The 17,017-nt window shown below is 39.3% G+C and overlaps 1 long non-coding RNA gene across 1 annotated transcript in view; it reads left to right on the forward strand.

Moving 5' to 3' along the window:
* The first annotated feature begins 2,830 nt into the window (after positions 1–2,830).
* Positions 2,831–17,017, forward strand: part of LOC107051730 — a 183,770-nt gene continuing 169,583 nt past the window's right edge. The window contains exon 1 of the long non-coding RNA XR_005859606.1: positions 2,831–2,954. This is a non-coding gene — a long non-coding RNA (uncharacterized LOC107051730). The remainder of the gene's footprint in view (positions 2,955–17,017) is intronic.

The following is a 17,017-nucleotide window of genomic DNA, read 5'->3' on the forward strand; positions in this document are numbered from 1 at the left end:
TTGTTTTGTCTGCGTCTCTACGGCTGTTGGTTGTTTCCAAGCTTAGGAAAAGTTCCATGGAGGAGCAGTGCTTAACTGAGCTGTTGGTGTCAGAGAACTATTTGTATGTTTGAAGGATTCATTTACAGACTACCCTGAAAACTATTTTAATCAGAACAGGATTGAGAGGTGAGAAGCTTATGGCAAGTATAAATGGGAGAACATGAGAAGCACCCCTTGCCCCCCTTTATGCATCAGTTGTGGGTATGTGGTTGTGATGTTTTCTGGTGCCCAGCTTGAGTTATTTCTTCCTTTCTGCAAGCGTTGCATGTTTTAATTCCAGCAGCGCAAAAGGATTACAATCTGTGCAAGTATGGAAAGGAGTATTTGGACTGAGTGAAGTGATTCTTTAATCAAAGGGGAAAGAAAGCTGGGGATGGTGTGTATCCCATTGAATTCAATCAGTGATCTGTCATCAGCAAGTGAAGGCAGAGCTTGTGGCAAGGTTCAGCACAACTCATCTAGGGGGCTTAACTTTTTGTTTCACGGATATCTTGGATATTTGCATTTTTTGTTATCTCAGTTGTAAAGCGATTGTTCTGGATAAAAATTTAGGTCAAAAACATGAGTTGGTAGTAGAGTATGTTCCACAGACTGAGGAAAGAAATGAGGCTGATGTCTTTTTAAACATTACATGCTTTATAACATAACCATAGGTACATAAAACGGTTAATGAGTCAAACTGAGGTTTCACTGGCATTTTTGGCTGACAAAGGTGGAACCAGCCCCTGGCCATCATAAGATACAGGCACTGTAGAGCTGTGCTCCTTCCGTGTAGGGGTGGTGATCCTTACTGGCTTCTTTCTGGCCCATCACTCTGTGGTACCAGTGTGTGCATCTCCGTGCCTCTTTCTTCCACTTTTCCACATTCTCTGTTTGCCTTTTAGCACTCTTTCACTCTGTTAGCACACCTCTGGCAGAATGACACGCTCATTCATCCTGGAGTTTATAAACACCATGGCAGTGAAACTCTATCTGCATGTGCATTCTTCAGTCAATCCCTTGGAAAGTTCCAAGCCCATTTTTCCTTCTCCTTAATAAAAATCAGTAGTTAGGCTACATCAACATGTATCATCAGCAACAACAACCTCATTCCAATGATGCTGGGTCTTTCCTTTCAGCGAAAGTAATCAATTTGTTATCAGATTTGCAAATATTAGATAGCTGTAATAGCTGTACTGAAGGAATTGAGAGCACTAATAATGTTTTAATTTTTATGCTCACTTATCTATAGCAAAAGAAAATGAGGATACTAGTTATTCCCCCTTCCCTCTTCCACACTCTCTCATTCTCTCAAAAAAAGTAATTTAAAAACCTGTATGGCAAACACTGAGGGAGAAGGGTGAAAGCCAATCAAAAGTTGCCCTGTATTGTATAGTATACAATATGGCACAGAGCAACAGCCTTTCTGTCCTGGGACTGTTTTCCTAAGTTAGCTGGAGGGGGAGGGAGTGCACCAGACCACTGTACCACATGAGCTACTGAGTTCCTCCTCATACCACAAACATGTCCTGTCAGTCACATGCTCTCACTGGAGAGCTTTAGACAAAAGTTGTAGTAGAGACACAGTAGTTTTCTACAGGGCACCACCATAACTGTAGGTACATATTTATGAAAATCCAGACCAAGCTAAAGCATTTGTCTTGGTTATAAATTTAAAAAAACACACTAAACAACAAAACAAAACAAGCAACAAAAGAAAAAAAACCCAAACAAACAAACTAAAAAAAAAACAACTTTCAAAATCTGGAATTTTCTCATCTGTTGACTGCATCCAGCAGAGAGAGGAGAAGAGCTCTTCCTTTGGCTCTCTGGCTCTCAAGCCAGACCATGTAAGGGAAGACTAAAGTGTTAGCTGTTTTCACTGATGCCCAAGATCCCCAAATACAAACTTAATAACTGGGCATGTCATTCAGTTGTGAGATTTCATGTTATTTTGAAGACATTGCCATTAGATCTTTCAAAGGGAGTGTATTCCCATTTAATGTTGTTTTAGGAAGAAATTGCAATGTAAAATAGTAGCCCAGATACACAAGAAACAACTGCTAAATGGAGAGTTTTTTACTCTAGTTGATTACTAAGTTAATTTGCTTTTTCCTCTTGGTTATGCAAACCTAAGAAACTTATGGAGCTTGCATTCAAGGGGAAAAAAAAGCCAACATGAATTATTTACTTGAATCACGAACAATTCTGTGTATTAACAGTCCGTAACAGTATGGCCTGCTCCTTATTGGCACTTTTGGGATTCTGACTTGATCCATACTTGACGTAATAATAAATAGTAATGCATGCCTTACTGGGGGAACAGTAACAATTCCATTTTTGAAATACAGATTAAGTAACACTGGGTAGAAGTAGTGCATTTCATTTCTTAAATATGTTCTCCAGTGGAAGATAGACTTTTAATGTTGCTGTATATACTTGAAAACTGATGTTTATGTTAATAAATATTGATTATTTTGAGATTTTAAAACAAGAAAATGAATGATTTTTCCAAATATTATTGTCTTTACTGTAAAGTATAAGATATTTTTCAACCTCAGTAAGCAAAATTATACCAAAGCTTTGAAAGAAAACTTGCATAATGGTTCTTTCAGTTTCAAGTGCTTTGAATGAATGTAAATAGAAGTGCTGTTCTCTGATTTTTTTCATATATTTTTTCCTATGCCACTTTTTTTCTGTTCTCCTTCAAGTATATTAAAATATATATATATAATTTATATTTTTAAATATTAAAAATAATATTTTCAATACTTATTTTTTATCTGAATGAATTTCAATTAATAACAATTTTAATTGCGGCAAACAGGAAAGTTTCCCATTAGAATGCAACTCTGATGGACTGGATAGCTGTGTGCCCACCCTTGAAGCTGTAAGCATCCTGGACACCCATTCCAGAAGGATGTTTTTGTCAGGTAGGCACATATCAACTATTATCAGAAAAACAAATGTCTGTCAGTTTTTCTCACTTCAGCTCACCTGTGTTTGAGCGGTGGTAAGCAGAATCTCAATCAATAGAAATGAAAACTATACAGTGATTAATGATGAAATGTTTTAAGCTTACAAATCGCAAGTATAACTCCACAAAGAACCTGTGCTGAGCAAATCCAAAGCCCAAACATTTAATGTTAAGGACCACATCAAAAAGAAGTCTTTCCACTTAGACTTGTTAACTCCATACTGTTCAAGAACAATAGAGATGCTCATATCCAATCTTCCAAGGTTTGTATTTGTCACATGCTTCCTGATGGTAATATTTTCATAATGAAATTTATGCTGTGCATACTTCCACATGTTTTTGGTCTTTGTAGTGCTCACGTTTTCCATTTCAACAGAGATTTACAGGAGTCTAAACCATGATTTATGTACCAAGACTGAATATTTCTGCTAGCCTCAAGATGGCAGAAATACAGATTCCACAGAATTTGTTAAATGTTCATGTGGCTGAAAGAATATGTACTAAGCATGTTTTAAAGAGTGAATTGATTATGGGATTTTTTTTGTCCTTAAGTTTTTTAGAAACTTTTCATCTTCTTTCCAAGAACCCTCCGCAGCCAGAGCAGGGAAAAACGTAGCTCACAAGCGGCTGCACTCTGCCGCATGGCAATCTGACAAATCTGTGTCTCAGGTTTCTTCCCATTTTCCCATTTTACTTTATCATCTCACTAAAAAGTTGATTGTGAAGTTCAAACCATCTCCAAAAACACTCAGTGCACAAATACTTACCATTTTTAAAGTTTCCCAGTGACGCTGCTCGGTGATTTCCAACTGTCTCAGTGAGTCTCTCGCTGCTGTAAAGCAGGAAGCAATCAACCTGGCTCATGAAGGGCCATGCAAAAGTCTAACAGCATCTCTGGCAGTAAGAAATCACTGTGGAGCTCCAGTGGTTTCTAAAACAAAGGGCTCCAGTGCTATTTTCTGCAGCCAGGTTGGAATTTAGGGCTTGACTGAACACAGTCCTTGCGGCATACTCCTTTGATGCTCTGATGTGGGCAGTGAGGGAGTTCTCTTCTGCCTCACTGCCCACGAACTCCTGCAGCTGTGTTTGTCTCCTTTACTTCGCTCCTCTGGGCCAAAGAGGAGATGGAAAGGAGCTAAAAATTTTCTCATCTTCTGCTAATCTTAGACGTATGGATATCTAATGCAATAAACTGTTTCTTTTGTGTATGTTGAATCCCTATCCATTTGCTTCTGGTACGGTGTTCTCAAAGGCTTGTAGTAACATTTGGAATTTAACTCTGCTTGAAAGCCAGTGGGAGCTTGCTAACAATTTCATTTCTGCAGTTTTTTAAGAAGAGCCTAGGTTTAGCCTGGATGTCCTTCAGATTTCCCCTTGGTGCTGTGCAATAGCAACAGTTTGGTCTGTGCGATAGAATTGGCTGAGGAGCAGTGGAGACAACTTCTCTCTCCTGGGGCCTAGCATGACCACACAGACTACCTGTCTGTGGTGTCTGCCAGCCCTGGAATAAGCTGACTAATGTATGCTGTACATTTTTGCTGAAAGCAGTGTTGAGAAGTTGTATCGGGTGTCTTGGCATGCAAATGAATGAGGTTTTGGACTCTGATCTGCGTGAGTAAATGCAACATTTTTCATCCGGTGCATGCCAGTGACTTGAATGCAGCCTCCTAGCATCCAAGACCAGTACCCTTTACCTCTTCAGGCTGTATAGAGTACAAGGAGGTTGCTTCTCATACATGCAAAATTATGCAGTGTATGCAAGCTGCAAAGGTACCTGCCCTGTTTGGTAACAGGGCAGCTCAGTACTCAGAGCTGTTGGCCTTCTCTGACTCTTGTTCATGCTTGTTTGTCTTGGGACTTCTTTAAAACACCAGTGTCACTGACATGACAAAAATTAGCTGCAGGGGAAGAAAAACCCTAACAACTTGTATTTAATAAATCGCAGTTCTCCTATGATGCGGAGTATTTTACACTGCCATGAAATACCTCCCTTATTGGTCTGCTAGTCATTAAATAATTCCTCCAACTCAGTTTATGTCTTCCTGTTGCCATCTTGGAGACTTAAATTGCTTTCTCAGTTAAATCATCGGCTCCTAATGATCCAGCTGAATTTTTATGCCCAACCTATCCCCAGGAGAATTTTATATACGCTGTAATGATATTGTTTGCTTGGGCGCTAGCAGTTAAGTATTCCAGTGCCTCATTTTATGGTCTTTGATACATTTCCGAGAGAGAAAGTGCTTAGGCTATTTATGAGAGATTGGGAAGCAGTTGTATTAAGGCTGTAGCACAAAGCACATGCTCAGCTTTATTTAGATGCTCAAAACTTTACCAGTAATTAATATCCCTCCCTACACTGGGCAGGTCATGTCTCCTTTGCCAATGTGACTACATTAGCGGTGTCATAATTAGAAGCAGCAGAAGTGAAAGGACTAAGTGCATGGCACTGCCGGGTGTATGGCATGAGCCATCTTGTCTTGACAGAGCCCAGACAACCTCTTGTTGTGTCTGCTCAGCTTGCAGGCTCTGAGACATCTCCCACAGCTTCCTTGTTGTACTTGATGCTTCACTAATTGTGAAGCTGAACTGAAACAACCAGAAGAGCTGGCTTAGGTTTTTTGCATTTCTGGACTGTCAGAAATAGAAACACAAGAATTATTTGTATATTTTTTTAAACCCACAGTACAGGCAGACCAGAGGTTTTGAAATTTTGCAGCCTAAAGTTTCATTCTATTCTTGCTGGGATTCCCACTTGCACCTAGGGCCAGGTGCCTGCTGCAGGAGAACTGAGGTACTGCTGGTTCTGTTCCTTCCTTTCCTGGCAGGAAGGCTCTCCTTTACCAGTGCATCTGCTAAATTGCTTATCAGATTTTCCTCTTAGCATTGTTCCTTTTGACATACTGCACAGGGGGTGTGCATTCATCATTCCTGCCATTAAACATGAAAAGATAAGACAGCTACGTTACCTAATCACTAGCTGTCATGGCAGCTGGCTTGGGGTAAGTGGCCTGATGATGGTTGTTGTCCTTGCTGCCTGCAGACATCTGGCTTGAGGTAGACATAGTATGATGAGTTGAATGTCCTATGCTATATGTAATGGATGTTACAACAAATGGAGCTGGGGCAATTTTTTCCTGCTGTGACAGCTCCCTGCCAGCCTAGCCCACACACTGACTTCCTTGTTGTGTTCTCCACCAAAACTCAACAGCTCTTGCAGAGAGCTGGAAGCAGTTTTCTTACAATCCAGTGTTATAAACTGTCAGACTTTAGTCTAAAACAGGTAAATAATGTTTTTCTTTTGATCTCAGAAGTCTCTGTTTCATTTTTGGGGGATGTATTATGCAAAAAAGAAAAAAAGAAAAAAGAAAGAAAAAAGAGTTTTAAGAGATAGCTGGACATGGCTTGTTTTTTCTTTTATTTATTTATTTATTTATTTGATCGCTGAGATCATCACACAGGCAAAGTACCTCTTTTGAAATCTGACTTCCAGCAGGGCTGTGCAATTCAGTGTACAGGTAATTTTAAAGATGTTCTGAGGTGCTACGAGGTAAGGTATTAGAAAAGGAAGACAGCAAAGTTTTAGGGAGTTATGTTTTAGTTCAGGAACACCTGCTGCGTGCATGGAAAACAGTAGTCGTTGGTGCTCTCTGCAGGCAGCAGGATTGAGTTTTCTGCAAGCAAAATAAATTTCTTCCTAAAAATCATTATTTCCCCTTTTCTTGTGTTATAGTCAATGCTCTTCATGTACTTGGTAGAGTTCTCTGGCGCTTTGAAAAAGACTGTGTAAATAATAAGCTAACAATTCCTATTCATCTAGTCTTGTTCATGCTGTTTGAGATCATTAGGCAGACAGTGTGCTCCCTCCTACCCGTGTCAAATTGCTGTGTGATTTCTAAATAATGATTTTGTGTCATATCGCTTCAAGAGGTTAACAGAAACTCCTGGACTGTAAATATAATTCTGGTACTTTGTATTTCATATTGCAAACACGTGTCATGAAAGTCTGCATTACGTAGAGCAGTCTTGGTATTGAATTTGCAAATCACAGATGATTTGAAATCACCGTATTAAAACGTGTAGGACAAGGTTGCACAGCATCAGTGTTGTGCTACTTCCCATTAAGATCAAAGGGAATTTTTCCACTGGCTGCAATTAAAGCAGCTGGGCAACACTGAGCCCTAGGGTTAAAGGCACATCTTTCCAATCACAGGTAATTCAATCAAACCAGTTCCTACACTTGTTTGTTTACTTTTTGAATGGATACCACTTGCAGCTGCAGGGGAAAAGAGCAAAGCAAGTCAATTTGATCATCTCCTGTTTATTTCCTGGCACTGTTCACAATGACATAGCAGTTTATATTTATTGGCAGGAGAGGAATATGTCAGGATATGAAGTTATAACCATCACAAAATGCCCTTTTAACTACACCACAGCAATTCATTAAGTTGAGACCCTAAGTTATAAATTAATAACTCTAACCCAGAAACAGCCAGAGGAGCCTACTCTCAGTCTTGCAGTAGTATTTCTTTATCTGCACTGAAGTAGGCTTCCAAGCTGAGTACATGCAGTAGGCTTCACTCCTCTGATTATTCAGATAGCTAAACATTTTAGACTGGGGGCAGAGGGCACGTTTAACAGATATGGAAGAACTTGAGAAGTCACCTTGAAGTTTTTTGGAGCTCGTCTTCGAGAATTGCAGACCTTACAGAAACAGCATTTATGGGAAAAGCAGATTGTTACAACTGTCGGATACTCTTTGAAAATGCCTTGAGTTGACTTCTGTTACTGTTTCATGCATGAAACTGCAGGTGACAAATAAGATGCAAACCTGTACCCTTTTGTAAAGAGTGAGCCACACTTCTCCCAAACCGCTGGTAACATTTCCTTGTTGCTATCAGTTCCAGCCTTTAGTCAACTCAGGGATTTGCGGTACCCGGGGTGGAGGGAGGAAAGGGAAAGTAAAGGACTCATTTGGCTAGGAAGACTGCTTGCCTCTCTGCTCCCTCAGCAGCAGTTGAATTTACTTGCTGCTTAGAACAGACGTTGGCTGAAGGGCAGGGATTGTAAAATAAAATGTTCCTAAACCATACCTGAGAACTCATGATGGGGTAGAGGAGAATGACATCCAAATTGATGCCTCCACAGTGGAAAAGAGGGCAGCTGGAGCACAGCTACTTTAATTAGGCACTGGAGAATCTGTATGGGAGCACACTGCAGGAAATCAGGCTGCATAGTTCACAGACTAGTTGTTATTAACAGGGTAGCCTGCAGGGTCCCTGGGCTTGCAGTGAAAGTTTGTTTATAATGCAACATTCTCCTACTCTGAAGTAAAGGAAGTGTGGATGGGGTTTAGAAATCAGATTTAACTCATTGATGGGACTAGTCTGAGCTCAAAACAGAAACTTAGACTGTTACTCTCCTAGCCAGGGCTTCTCTCTCTTAGAGCATTTACTTGTTTCTGACCTGAAATTCATTTTCAATGAATTGTGAGAGTCAAACACACTCCTATGAGTGAAATAGAATACATCTCGTTTTGCTTGAGAACCTCAGAATCCCCAGTCTAATGGGAAGGGAGTCCTTTTGAATGAATCAAAGTAAATTTTATTCTCTATGTTTGTATGAGAGAGAGCAGTGGTATTTATTTGGCTGGTGTGTGGGCACGCTCTCTCTGAAGTACGCAGTAAAACAAAGCATAACAAATCTGTATTTACAAACCTGAGGAAGTCTGTGCTGCAGTCAACATATTGAAGTTCTTAGAGGAGCTCAGGGGATGATTTGCACTGAGTGCCTTCATGCAGGTTTACTAAGACAAAGAAAGGTGTTGGTGTAGTATACGTTTGAGACATTGCTTGCAGTTTCTCACACAAAACTTCTGCTGCTCTTTCAAACTTTGCTACGTGCTGTGCCAAAGCAGAAAAATGCTTAAAAAATCCCTTGTCAGACATTTTGTTAGATGAGAGAAAAGACAAGAAACCAAGTAAAATATGCAGAGGGCTGCCTTTCACCTATTTATATCTTAAATTTAAAGTCTATTACTTGCAAATTTAACCAGACAGAGAACAACTCTGCTAACAGCATTAGTTGCTGTATACTCCATGGTTTTGTGAAACTCTTTGGGAGAAGTCAGAAGTTGGACTTCAAAGAGCTCTTTATTCAGTAGGAGGTTATGCTGTTTAAGACAAGAGAATGCTGTTTAGCAGAAAGAGGTAATTAGAAAGCAGTAGAAAACACCAGTGCTCCAGCAGTATTGAAAAATGTAAAACACTATTATTGTGTGTGGTAGGCTTCAAAATGAGAAAACTGTACAGGAAATAATGGTTCAGAAAATCAGCGTGCTAATAGGTAATGAAAGGAGGTCTACTTCACCCTCTTGTTGCTTGTGGTTTTGTCCTGAGGAAGCCAATGGAAAGAAAAACAGAAGAGGGGAAGTGCTTCAAGAATCAATGTGTTCCATTTGCAGGCAAGAGGAAATGTGACAGAGGCCTTCTCTCTTCTCCTGCTTACCTGGTTTCTTTTTCATGGAATCTTTTTATATAATCTTTCACTTGAGACTGGATATTTTTCAATAAGACGTGTATCTGGTCTTCAATAATATGGAGGATATTGGTGGGGGCATATAAGATCTCTATTACTCATTTGAACAGGTCAGTTATGCTTGTTCTTTCAAGATTTAATGGTTTCAAGTTAAAATATTTAGAAAAAGTCTCTACGGACAGAGAAATAATACAGAGCATGGACGCTTGCTCTTTTTAACACAGGCAGTTCCTTGAGAGACAGTAGTTACACCGTGGAGCTATATGGTGAATAAAGAATTAGCTGGATGGTTATTGCCAGAGGAGTTTATGGTCAGCTGCTCTATGTCTAGGTATAGGCCAGTTATGAATAATGTCCCCCAGGGGTCCAACATTTTTATCAATGAGATAGACTGTGGGATTGAGTGTACCCTCAACAAGCTTGCCAGTGACACTAAGCTGACTGGTGCAGTTGATGCAACAGAGGGAGCAATGCCATCCAGTGGGACCTGAATAAGCTTGACATACGGACCCACAAGAACTTAATGAAGTTCTAAAAGGCCAGTTGTGGATGGCCTGGCCCTGGATGTGTTCATGGCCCTGGGGAGCCTGATTTAGTACATGATTTAGTGATTGCAACCCTCTCTGTGGAAGGGGGTTTTGAATCAGGTGATCTTTAAGATCCCTTATAACCCAAGCCTTTTTGTGATTCTGTCAGCTCCATTTTTCTCTTAAGTGTAAAAGACCCACCTCAGCACAGCCAGAAAGCCACTCCATTTGTGAATCTGTTGTCAGATCCAGGAAGGAAGATGACAGCTTTTGCAAGATAAGTCCCTGCTTTTTCTGCACTCTGAACTGGGATAATACAGAAAGTGATGGGAGCACACATGCTATCCCATGTCACTCATAAGCTGTTAGCGAATCTGTATTTTTGGTTTGCAGTCACTTTTGTATTAGAGGAAACATGATTTGGACAAAGATTTGGGTGCTATTCTATCCTCCATTCATAAGATTGTTATGTTACACAACAAAGTTAAATAGTGCTTACATCATCTTCATGTGGAGTAAAATGGGATTGCTGTAATGTTGTTGAGATTTCCCATATCTAACTAGATATTTACTTTGATAGGAAGAAAAGATGCTTAATTTAGTCAACTAGGAGAGCTCCTCCATGCAGTCTTTTGTACCAGCCCTGGAGTAGGGTTTTTGTATGTGTCAGAATTTGGATGGTATATCTTTCTCTTTAAATCCTTTAAAGCTTCAAAGACCCTACATTAAAAACAATCTAAAGACTATTAGATGCCATTGTGTGTCACTTTATTTTAGTGTAAGTTTAAATGTTCATGGATGCTCTAGTCATTTCAGCTTTTGTCCCACCTATTGTTGTGATTGCTATGCAATTGTTTTGCTGTGTTTTTTTAAGTGCTTTGGCTACTCAGCTGACAAAAGAGTCCTAAAATGTGACCCTGTCCACCAGTCCAGCCCCAGATCTTTTGGGCTTGGTTAACCTGGTTGCCAGTGGTCTGTGAGTTAAAAATTTGTAAAACAGTTGTTTTTTTTTTTTTTTCCCCCTCAGATTCTCCTTCTCCTGGTGAGAATTCATAGCTTTTTGTGGTGCCTTCTGAGCACTGAGTATTTATTCAGGTCCCTTTTATTTCCTTTTACATTACTCGGAGTACCACAGCGTTAAATTGCACTATCACAGGTGGCAGCTGGGCCTGATTCAGTTCTAGGTGAATGTAAATAAACTTCCATATTTCAATAGTGTAAAAATTGTATTACTGTTTTTCAAAAATAGACAAGACAACCATGCTTATTTATCACAGTGAAAAGATACCTGTACAAATTTACAGTTCTTCCTCTGTATCATAGATGCTTCCATCCAGGTGCCCTAATTCAGTCTTTGAGTCCTGTATCAAAGCAGAATGTGAAAGTCACCTAAACTTTAATCCCTCCAAATATGGCATCTATTATAATCTAAGTGTCACGGCTTCTATTTTTTTTTATTTAAAGTTTTTCCATTCATTTGCTCAGTCAGAGATGAGCTGTCCTGATTCACTAGGAAACAACTTATGAGAGAGACAGTTTGTAGCGAAGCCTGAAAATACGTGTGCTCTCCCAGTCCAGAAAAAGGGAAATATAATCCAGAACAAACTGTGAAAACAGTGGCCATTGTTACTCATGAATCCAGTTGCAGTTAATCTGCATTGAGCAGTAGAAATCCAGTATTTCTGTTTGCAAAGAATCCGACAGAGTGGAAATGGTGATTATGTAACAGAGCCAGGAGCAGAAAACTGCAGGAGATGAAACCTTAATCAGCCCAAAGGCATTCTGCAGAGTTGTCTGCTTCTTGTGGAACTCATTGGCAGCTACTTGCCAGTCTAGATATCAACTAAAGTATCCAAAAAACCCAAGTGGCAGAAACTGCCTACTTTATCTATCACTCATGCTATTTCTGTGGGGAGATGCTTGCTAGTCAACTCTGCACTGAATATTAGGCTTATGTTTTATGCTGTTTAGCTAGGTACATCTCCTGTGTTTACAGGCCTGATGGCCAAAGGAAGTCTTTTAAGTTTTCATGAGCTGCAACTTAGCATTGTGAGCCTTTTCCTGGTGTGGTACCTGTAAGAAGGTGCCGTCTTTTGGGAGAACGGATAGCGAGGTGGTAAATTCAGTCAACAGCCATGACAAAATTGTAGAGCATATAACTTAGTAGAATATATAGCAGAATTATAGTAATGTTTTAAAATATTCCTCTGTCACTTAGATGAACTTTTATTTGTCTTGCTCTTTGAGAATAACCTTTTATCATCAGTGGAAATGCATCTAGCACTTAAATGGAATCTACATGTTTCCTTTGGACATAGCGTTTTGGCTAGAGCTTTCTAAACAAAAATGAAATCAGACAAAAGACCCTTATCCTTTGATAATGGTTTGTTTCAGTGATGTCTTTTAATTATGGTAACTGGCTGTGTAAACTTAATTTCATTAGAGGCTGCTAATTATCTGATTAGGAAATGCTTCGCTGTAATGGCTTATTTTAATGAATTGACTATATATGCATGTGGTTTTTAGTTGTTTAGCTATTACCTAAAATTGTTAAATTCTCTCAGATGCTTTCTGATGGTTTGTTTTTGTTTTTAATCTAACACACAAAACATTAATATCTGTCTAGTCCTGAGTGGCTGCAGGTATTTTTTGGTTTCTGCCTACCTGTATGCCACCACATCTCTGCTGTCACTCATGTTTGTTATATTTGCCTTCCTTCTGTCTCCAGCATCTTTGCTGTCACGGTCATCCATTAGGTCTCAAGACTTCATATTTAGGAGCTGAATTCTGCATATGTAGTCCAAGGAAGGAGGTAGTGGGATATTCTGCTTCTCTTGAACTACCTGAGGTAGCGTAAGGTTTGCCAAAAACTGTGTGAGAAGAGAAAGTGACACAGAGCTAATATCTTCTGGCTCACGAGTTCCAGAGAGTTTGGTCCTTCACATCATTTTGCATGCCTGGACTGTTTGGCTGAAGGAGGGCAGTTACCCCAGACTAGGGTTCATGGCCAAGTGATAGCATGAGAATGAGACACGGGGATGTGAGCCTGACCAATCTTTTTTCAACAGCTGCTTATGCTAGTTCTTGAATTACAACTTTGCAAGTAAAGCCTAGCCAAGAACATTTCTGAACAACTGTCCAAGCTGAAGCAAGACATTTGTTCCTTGTTTTCAATTGATTTTCAAGGAGTGATGTCTTAAAACACTTTTTGCCCTTTTGAGCACTAACAGAATACCAGGGGGATTTTGGAGTCATTGCAGAAATGATGATAAAGGAGATGAGATTTAATGAAATAAATTTAAGATGTTTCAAACTCCTCTATTCATTTAACCTTTCCAGAGTGGCATCTGAGACACTCATATGTTTTTATGTTATGGAAAACATAAAAAATACTTCAGCATAGGCTGAGAAATTTTCTCCATATTTACTTACGATAACTTTCAGGCTTGATTTTTGCTGAAGGAAACGTGCTCAGAAAGTGAAATATAATTGCCTCATGTGGCTAATTTTTTGCCTCTGATTAGGAGCCAGAGTTACTTTATAGTTTGAGTGTGCTGCTTAGAAAAGAAAAAAAAAAAAAAAAAAGCAAAGTAATAATAGCAACTGGAAGTTTATCCTGATGCTGAGAAAACTGTCTCTGGGGAGATTATAGGGGAGATATATTTATACTTGAAGTGACCTTGATATTCTCATACCTAAGGAAGCCCGACTTCTTGATCCGTTAGTACCAGAAAATTTCTGTTGGGGTTTCTCAGTTGTGGATTAGTCTTGTCCCCATACCTACTCTCCCTCTTGGAAACTGGCCTTCCTTTCCTGTGAACTTCTCTGATGAATCTAAAGTGGATTTCTGAATATTAACATTGCAAAGCAGTACTGCTTATTAAATTGGTATGTCTTAGTGGATAAGACAAATGCCGTTGAATGAGACTTATAGCATGCTTCCACTCTCCTCTAAGATTTCCCTTCTGAACAGCAGTATTCAGCACCAATAGTCTCATTTGATCATTTGGGACTTGTTTAATTCAAACTAAATGATTCCATCTACTTGTCCCTTGCAGCATCTAACTGTCAAGAGTTTGCTGATGTTGAAATGAAACCTCAGACCCTTTTGTCTGATTCAAGAATAAAGTGGAAAGCATACAACCTGAATCTCAGCTTCTCTCACTTGTCTAGCCTAGAACAGCAATCCTAAACCTACAGACAGGCCCTAATGGCAAAGGGTTGGTGCAGCTATGAGAAGTTAGGCTAATGTTAAGTGTTAGATGCAGCAGCTTTGATTTGCTCCTTGCAGCATAGATCAGGGTTTTACCTACAACAGGGGCATCTCCAGGTTCCTGCTGAGCTTACGTGATCACAGGTCTGGAGGTCTGTGGGATGATGCTGAAGGGGTGAGCTGCACAGGGAGGGAAAGCTGGGAGAAGGCAGTGCAGGAGAGGAAAACCAAGGGAGCAGATAAATACAGCCAAAAAGGAATGATGGGCTAGTCACTGTGTAATCTTCTGTCACTCTCTGGAGGGCTTGTGGAGAGCAATTAGGAACTGGAAAGCAAGCCATTGTCCTGCTCTAGTCTTAAGCTTTGCTGCTAGCTGCTGCAAGTGAAGGCAGGCACTGCCACTTAGCATTTAATTATTGCTGATTGGTGAATAAAGCTTGGGGGGTTTTTTGCTTTTTTTTTTCTTTCTTATTGCCACCTCCAGCATCCAGAGTATTAATGCAGATATTAGCTATGTAATGGGGGGGAAAAAAAAAAAAGGAAAAAAAAAATACAAATGGAGTAGGAAGGAATTACAGTTAAATTATTTCTTTTAAAGGAAAAAGAAAAAAATATATTCTGCTGGTTCTTTCTGGTTTGCTCATGAATGTTTTTCAAGGGAATGGTGAAATCTATAGTGCCAGATAATTCATTCTTTAAAGAGTGTTTTTTCCTAATCAAAATAAAGCTTTCTTGAGTGCTTTACCAAGATTGCAAGTTGTGCAATATAAGCACGTAACAGCAACTAAGTATAAAACCTTGCTGTACTGAAGGTAGCCAGCAGACTTTAATTTGCTCTGTGGATTTGCATGGCTGTGTTGAATATTATTTCCATCTTCAGAGATGCAGTTGTTATGACTGTTCCCTTCCCTAGTATCTGATAACATTAATGCCTGGATTAACGTTCTCTTTTCCTTCCCAGCAAAAAAGAGATTTGTGTCATTAAAAAAAAATTAACACTGCCTGCTAAATGGGAATAGCCAGCTATAAATATCCAAAGCATTTCCTGTTAATTAGAGTTTTGAGGCTTGACTTGCAATTTTCTGGTTTTCCTTTTAAAATATTAAAAAACTGACAGTGATGAGTTGGAGATGAACCTTAAGAGGCTGCTGTTTTCCATGAACTTGAAGCACGTTTTCTTCAACAAAAGGTTGTAAGAGTTATAAGTTACAGGAGCTTAGGTTCCACAGGAGCCTGTGGTATCTGGCCTCCCACAATGATGAGGTGCAGGTGCCTGAAATGTGTTTATAAGGGTGTAGTAATAGCCACTGCAAAGATAGTAGTTTGGGGTTAAAGAAATCATCTGCGGATGTCAAAAATACAATTAATTGTGTTGAAATAGATTGGAAATTTGCATGGTATGAAAATTGCAGATCTAATTTGCTCCCAGAGGATATATTTAAGTATAGCTTCATTGACTTTAATAGAGTTGCTTGACACTTCAGAGTAGTGTCAGTGAGAGGACAATTGAACCCAATTTCCTTAGAGTAAGCAAGTGCAGGAGAATTTATGAATTGATATTTCTTCAGATTTCAGTTACGGAGTTGCAGTTTAACATACCCATCTAAAACATAACTTTTACATAAAATTATTTGCATTTCTTTTTGATTTTATGGACAAAGTTTCAGAATGAAAAGCCAAGATGTTTGGTGAAATATAAGGTTTGAGTGCTTGTAAGTTATACTGTACTGGCTGAAACTGCATACCCAAGATGATGCCTCTGAGCCATTCCAAGTGGGGCAGGATTGGCACAGCCAGAAATGCAGTCTAGCTCTGCAGGCTGCAAGCTGACAGTGTGAGACATGGGCCTTGGACAGACGTTAAATGGGGAATTTTGTTGCTCAGTGTCCTTTTCTGGCTTCCCTCTCAATGCTCTGTGATGGATAGAAATGACAGCAGCACTGTACTGAGCTGCTCTAGCTTCATGTAGCGATGGATGTTGTCATGTGGGGTGTTTGAGGTCTAGAAAATACATGCTTTCTGTGTTATCTACTTGCAATTCCTAGGCATCAGGAGGAGATCAGTCATCATGACTCTTAAGTCCTAAATTGTAAGAAAAGTCTCCATAACCTGGCATATTTATATAGCTACAGCTCTGTATTGCTGGAGCATCTAATATGGGAAAGAGGACACTGAGATTGCTTACTGATATCTTGTGTCTTGATCAATGTCCATTTCCTCTTTTACTGGAATATGATAATAAATGAGAAACAATGTTTTAATGCCCTTAAAATAAATGTTTATATTTAACCCATATTTTTATTTTATTATGCAACACCTAATGAAATGCTGTGTTATTTTAAAGTACAGTGCAGTAAACAAGGAACAGTTTTGTGCATAGGGTACAAACCACAGGTTCTTGCAGAATCTGCAGATGGTCTTGGCCTGCTTTTGTTTTTCTTTATTGTAATATTTGGATGCGTGCTGTGATGTCAATGTGTGACTCTCAATTTGATTTCTTTTTTCAAAACCCTTTAAGCAAGGGCTAAGAAAGGTTTCTAGTGATGAGTTAGAACACTTTTTTTAGGGAGAGCTAAGAATTATTTGTTTATAAAAAGTACCCCAAAGCAACTCAGATTACACAAGGTAAAATTTGTAGATACTTGTGCATATAATGAGTAGAAATGATTCTGTCTCTTGCTAAAAGAAGCTTCTTAAGAAATGTGAAGGCAGGAGAAATGATGTTTTTGTAGACCTTTCAACAAG

Source organism: Gallus gallus, chromosome 4, assembly GCF_016699485.2.
Source record: "Gallus gallus isolate bGalGal1 chromosome 4, bGalGal1.mat.broiler.GRCg7b, whole genome shotgun sequence".
Taxonomy (NCBI): domain Eukaryota; kingdom Metazoa; phylum Chordata; class Aves; order Galliformes; family Phasianidae; genus Gallus; species Gallus gallus.